General features: G+C 42.3%; 1 pseudogene; it reads left to right on the forward strand.

The window, feature by feature from the left end:
- Window positions 1–230: 230 nt before the first annotated feature.
- LOC112112927 lies at window positions 231–822 on the forward strand (annotated as a pseudogene).
- The last annotated feature ends 6,309 nt before the right edge of the window (window positions 823–7,131 follow it).

Here is a 7,131-nt window from a genome sequence, read left to right on the forward strand (position 1 = left end):
GAAGCCAATTCAGAATTAGTTGAAAAACTATCATCTGTATTGCAAAAGTACTTTATAATTGCTCAAACTTCTTAGAAATGTAAGAATGAAAAACTCTTGTCTGTTAGTAGAGAACAACATATTTACATGTTCATCAGCTTGGCTTTCCTATAAACCCTCTACTGATTTAGCTTGCATTGACATTCTTTGCCTTTTCTCTGTCTTGTCTACCCCATTCCTCTTTCCATTAGATCCTACTACTACTACTACACGACCACCCACGGTTCCATGGCATCCTTCGACTGACGGCATCAGAGGTTTAGCAACAGAACCAAAACTAATGCATTTTCCAACATCAACCTTGTCTTCCAGCATTGCTGGCAATTGGGGTACCATCATCACTAGTGCAGTGGGTGGGACTCTCTTTCTGATACTTGTAAGTGTTTTGGTTGGAATTATCTGCTATAGGAGAAGACGGATGGTCCGTCGTTACTACTTTGCTAGGAACTACATTCTACCATCAGATATGCAAGAAGAGTCTCAAATAGATGTTCTCCAATCGGATGATGTGGACTCTTATCCTGACATTATAAAAAAAGAATAAAACATCCAGTGAACAGTTTAATATCAAAAGATTATTTAGAAGACCCAGACAATCCAGAATGGAACAATGTAGACAGTATTAACAGATCCCAAGAACGGTATGAAAGACCAATGGATTATTATGAAGGAGGAACACTGGGAATGCAGTACATGGGTGGTAAATGTTATGATGACAATGAAGAAGCCTTTGTGTCACATGTAGATGGCTCAGTAATATCCCGGAAGGAGCGGTATGTGTAGTAACCACTGATACAGTTCCATTCATTAGTTGATCACTTTCAGGTTGTTTATATTTTTACTTGAGGAAAAACAAGCTTGTTGAAGTTGATTTTCTAGCTTTTGATATTGTAAAAATTGGGTTAAATGTATCTGAGCTGCTTTATGATTTTTCAATGCTATACTACTGTCTTTGAAAATATTGGAATTTTGATACATAATGCTTTATTCGTCTACTGCACATGTAAGAACCAAGTGCTAATTAAGTTACCATACAACAATGTTAGAGTGAAAAAGCAACTCTCTTGGCTTTGTGATTTAAAAACAGTTTACCTGAGACTATGATCAAGTATGATCAAGCACATGTTTTTTTTATATATATACACATTTTAGACAAAAAACGAGTGAATTAGTCTCAAAGCTAAAGTTAATCTAAGGTAAATTCAATTCTTAAAAGTAATTTTTACTATAAAAACATGGATTTGCTTAAATCTGTTTTTTTCAAAGGTATGTTTTACTTTTCTACACAAAAATGAATACCTCTTTGTTTTAATGAGCCTTCCTGTAATGCATAGTTAGTGGTAACTTTTTTTTAAAGAAAACATGTTGCATTGAAAAAGTTAGAATTCTCAATGAAGGTGTTTTAGAGGAATAACGATGAATATATGGAAGGTTTTGTCTTGTAGCTGATTTTTGAGAACCATTTTTTTACATTACAGTTCATTTCCAACAAGTATTATTACAGTCTATGTACAGGATTAGTCAGTTATAGTCCTGCACTTCACATGAGATCAAAACCGGATTCTTGAACTTAAGAAGAGAATTGTCAACTAGAAATAAGATGATGCCAGGAAAGTTTTTACTGGGGATTGGGAAATACAAGGTTAGGTCTCATTTCAGATACAAATTCTAAGTGTATGGGGAAAACAAATGGAGTTAATGTAGCTAAGATATATAAGTTTAAGATTTTAGCAGAATACAGCATAACATGATGTGCAGAACATAAAAGGTAAAGGGCACATTTTTACAGTGCTCTGTGATTACATCATTGCTTTTAAGAGTTGAGCATACTTTAAAAAAGCATATTTATGAAAAGGGGTTAATGTAAATAAGTGCTGTTTAAAATAAAGCAAGTAGGGAAATAAATATTGCTATTTGATGCTGTTGAAAAATAATTTGTACAAGAATCCCCAGGATTCCCAGAACAGCAGTTGTATGTATTACTCAGTTGGGTTTGTTTGTATTGCATTGGTTTGCTTTGTTGCAAATAAACAAGTGGAACTGTTGACTAAAACAGTAAGCAGTCTTGTAGGTAGGAGAAGCAGATGGTTACAAGAAATGTAATTGCATGCTTGGAAGTCAATTTCAAGAGCTGGAACAACCTTGCCTCTCCTTCAGTAGTAGGTTCACTACCTCATCTTTGCAAATGAATAGAATGGAATCTGAATGAAATTAATTCAGGTAATCCAGTTTGATGGCAGTTAAATTGTAAAAATTAGAGGTGATAAATAGTTCTGTGGTGAAATCCTATTTTAAGCTCTCAACTTGACATGCATTCATGAGTTAAACTCTTACCCAGGAAAACTTGTCTTAATGTTGAAGTCCAGAAATGAAAAAACTTGGCCGGGGGCAGGGGGAAATATTGTCACACAAATAAAAATTTAACAAGCTTGGACCAGAATTTTAAGGATGCTTAATGACTACTTTTTTGAATGTTTCCTTTAGTAGTAAAAGCACTGCAAAATGACAGTATTTAGAGCTTTACAACAAATACAGTATTTGTATTAGACTTTTGACAGTTTGTGATTCCAAATGACTGAATGTCTTACATGGTTATTAATACTTGCAAATAAAAATAGGCATTTATCTAACAAACAATTCCTGAGTGGAGGTTTTCATTCTCTTAAGTGTTAGTGATGTCACTAACTCTAACAATAAAAGGAAAGTAGCTCCCTGCTATATGTGTTAGTAAGATACCTTGTAATCACCTAGAAAAATTATGCTCATCTTAAGCCTTGGCAAAAATAAGATGGAGTAATGACAGGGCCAGGAGGGTCATAGTTTCGGGCCACCAAGCTGCAGAGTCCCCAGTAATGTTTGTCTGAAGCGGTGTATGACTGTATCCATTTGAGCAGTGTCCAACAGCTTTGGGAGCTGCTTCATCAGAAGGCATTTTCTTTCTGTGTGTAAGGATCTGTAGACTTCCTTTTTTCTCATGTATACCACTGATCCTTCTGGCCAAAGGAGTGAAAAGCCTAGATGCCAACTCAGCTGTTTGCTCCCCCACATCACAATGAAGAAAACAGATCAAATGTGTACACTTCTGGCTTGGAGAGGGATCGTTCCATTGCACCCTCCCCAGAGTGAGTAACCTTCTTGTACACATAGAGACACGTGCATAGTCTACTAAGGACCATTGTGCTAGCCAGAGTGACCACAGGTGCATGGGATTCTTCCATCCTAAGTGCAAAATTCTGTACTTGTCCTTGTTGAACTTCATCAGATTTCTTTTGGCCCAATCCTCCAATTTGTCTAGGTCACTCTGGATCCTATCCCTACCCTCCAGCATATCTACCTCTTCTCCCCAGCTTAGTGTCATCTGCAGACTTGCTGAGGGCGCAATCCATCCCATCATCCAGATCATTAATGAAGAAGATAGTATGCTTTTACAGATGGTTTATAGAGCTGAGGTGGAAGAAAGCAGAGCATGAGGCTGACCATGAATGAGTTTGGAAGCTACATGAATCTCTGGGGTAGTACCAGGCAGGCTCAGGGCATGCATCCCTTCATATGTTGATGGAAGGTTTGTATGCGTGGAGTGCTAAAGTATTTTTGTCCATCCTAGTGACATGGCCAAAAGAGCATGCAACATCGCTTTTGGAGATTGACTGAATGGGAACCTGATCTTTTTGAGGTTGACATTTATATTGAGGATTAGGCACTGACCACACATATGGCATGCCTCTAGCCACTTTGAGTCTGCCTGTATGAGTCTGCAGGTTCCTGACCTGTAGAGCAATGATAGAGCCTGACCTTTGTCTCAGCACGAAGGTGTTTTTGCATTCATAAGTGAGTCAAGACAGTAGGGTTCGTGCTTTTGCGAACAGGGGCTGCTAACAGGGAGTTTCGCAAGGGAGTTCTCCAGGTGAAGGAGGAGCAATACAGCACCCTTTTGGGGTAAGTGACTGTCTGCAGTGTGTGTTTGTTTGTGTTTGGGGGTTACTTGCTGTGTGCTGAGCTTGTGTTTGTCAGTCTGTTTGTTTGTTTGGTTGTTTGAAGGACCGTGTGCTGTGGCTGGCAGTTGGAAGCTGTGAGCTTCAAAGGAAGGTTTGAAACCTAGAAGCCTCTGGTAATTGGCTGAGCCTTATTCAGTGGGCGGGGCATTCATACAGGCCAGGGCTTTATAAAGCAGCGCACAAGCGACCAGGGAGCTTTTGCGAACAGGGGCTGCTAACAGGGAGTTTCGCAAGGGAGTTGGGAAGGGGAGTGGGAAGGGGCGAGGGTCCCTTGCCGGTTCTATCTGTTTTCCCTTTATTCCCCTTAAAACTTTAAACTTCTTGCTTAAACAACCCTTTCAGCGGACAGGGGGCTGCAGACGGGAGTTTGACAGAGGGAGGCTTACGATGGTTAGGAAGACCCGCAACACCTGTGCCAGCACTGCTTCTGTCTCCTCCACCTGCGCCTGTAGCCAGACAGAGCGCCTGAGCATGGATGCTTCTACCCAGATCCTGGTGTGGTTTTGCAGAGACTGTAACTTGCAATTTCCACTTACTGATATCCAGGCTGGGGGGACCATCCAATGTGAAAGGTGCCTGCTGGTGGAATCTCTCAGGCAGCAGGTGGGAGAGCTACAGGAGGAGGTGGCTAGGTTGAGAAGCATCCGAATCCACGAGCAATTCCTGGACAGTGTCCATGTGGAGACAGCTGAGGTAGCTGTCCCAGGACACAGGACTGCTGATACACCACTGGTGGAGGAGGAGATGGCTCAGGGTGGACACTGGCAGCTGGTTACTTCTGCCAGCAGGCAGTGCTCCACCCCTGCTCCGAACCCTCCCGCTGTGGTAATAGGTAACCGTTATGCTCTTCTTGATACAGGAAAGAAGGCATCACCCCCTACAGTAAAGGAGGAGAAGCCTCGTACCCCTAAGGCTGGGAGGTCTGCTGCCACCACTGCGAATAGGAAACGTAGGGTAGTGGTGGTCGGAGACTCTCTGCTGAGGGGGACGGAGGCGCCCATCTGTCGCCCTGACATTTCATCTCGGGAGGTATGCTGCCTGCCGGGAGCCCGTATCCGAGACGTTACGGAGGCATTGTCGAGGATTATCCAGCCCTCTGACTACTACCCCATGCTACTCATCCATGTGGGCACAAATGATACTGCGCGGTGTGACACTGAGCGGATCAAGAGTGACTACAGGGCTCTGGGAGTACGGGTGAAGGAGTTTGGAGCGCAGGTGGTATTCTCTTCGATTCTTCCTGTCAAAGGTAGGGGCCCGGGCAGAGACAGATGCATCATGGAGGTGAATGCCTGGCTGCGAAGATGGTGTCGCCAGGAGGGCTTTGGCTTCCTAGACCACGGGATGCTAATTGAGGAAGGACTGCTAGGCAGAGATGGCGTTCACCTTTCGAGGAGGGGCAAGACCCTATTTGGACACAGACTGGCTAACCTAGTGAGGAGGGCTTTAAACTAGGTTCGACGGGGACAGGTGAGCAAAGCCCGCAGGTAAGTGGGGAACATGGAGACCTGGGAGATGGGTCGGAAACGAGAGGGAGTGTGGGCTATATTGGCAGAGAGAAAGGAGGGTCAGGAGAAAACCCGGAGGAAAGATCAAACCAGTATCTTAGATGCCTATATACAAATGCGAGAAGTATGGGTAATAAGCAGGAAGAACTGGAAGTGCTAATAAATAAATACAACTATGACATTGTTGGCATCACTGAAACTTGGTGGGATAATACACATGATTGGAATGTTGGTGTGGATGGATACAGCTTGCTCAGGAAGGATAGACAGGGGAAAAAGGGAGGAGGTGTTGCCTTATATATTAAAAATGTACACACTTGGACTGAGGTAGAGATGGACATAGGAGACGGAAGTGTTGAGAGTCTCTGGGTTAGGCTAAAAGGGGTAAAAAACAAGGGTGATGTCATGCTAGGAGTCTACTACAGGCCACCTAACCAGGTGGAAGAGGTGGATGAGGCTTTTTTTAAACAACTAACAAAATCATCCAAAGCCCAAGATTTGGTGGTGATGGGGGACTTCAACTATCCGGATATATGTTGGGAAAATAACACAGCGGGGCACAGACTATCCAACAAATTCTTGGACTGCATTGCAGACAACTTTTTATTTCAGAAGGTTGAAAAAGCTACTAGGGGGGAAGCTGTTCTAGACTTGATTTTAACAAATAGGGAGGAACTCGTTGAGAATTTGAAAGTAGAAGGCAGCTTGGGTGAAAGTGATCATGAAATCATAGAATTTGCAATTCTAAGGAAGGGTAGAAGGGAGAACAGCAAAATAGAGACAATGGATTTCAGGAAGGCAGATTTTGGTAAGCTCAGAGAGCTGATAGGTAAGGTCCCATGGGAATCAAGACTGAGGGGAAAAACAACTGAGGAGAGTTGGCAGTTTTTCAAAGGGACACTATTAAGGGCCCAAAAGCAAGCTATTCCGCTGGTTAGGAAAGATAGAAAATGTGGCAAAAGACCACCTTGGCTTAACCACGAGATCTTGCATGATCTAAAAAATAAAAAGGAGTCATATAAAAAATGGAAACTAGGACAGATTACAAAGGATGAATATAGGCAAACAACACAGGAATGCAGGGGCAAGATTAGAAAGGCAAAGGCACAAAATGAGCTCAAACTAGCTAAGGGAATAAAGGGGAACAAGAAGACTTTTTATCAATACATTAGAAGCAAGAGGAAGACCAAAGACAGGGTAGGCCCACTGCTTAGTGAAGGAGGACAAACAGTAACAGGAAACTTGGAAATGGCAGAGATGCTTAATGACTTCTTTGTTTCGGTCTTCACCGAGAAGTCTGAAGGAATGCTTAACCTAGTGAATGCTAATGGGAAGGGGGTAGGTTTAGCAGATAAAATAAAAAAAGAACAAGTTAAAAATCACTTAGAAAAGTTAGATGCCTGCAAGTCACCAGGGCCTGATGAAATGCATCCTAGAATACTCAAGGAGCTAATAGAGGAGGTATCTGAGCCTCTAGCTATTATCTTTGGAAAATCATGGGAGACGGGAGAGATTCCAGAAGACTGGAAAAGGGCAAATATAGTGCCCATCTATAAAAAGGGAAATAAAAACAACCCAGGAAACTACAG

The sequence above is a fragment of the Terrapene carolina genome, unplaced genomic scaffold (genome assembly GCF_002925995.2).
Source record: "Terrapene carolina triunguis isolate 2854851 unplaced genomic scaffold, T_m_triunguis-2.0 Scaffold24161, whole genome shotgun sequence".
NCBI lineage: Eukaryota > Metazoa > Chordata > Testudines > Emydidae > Terrapene > Terrapene triunguis.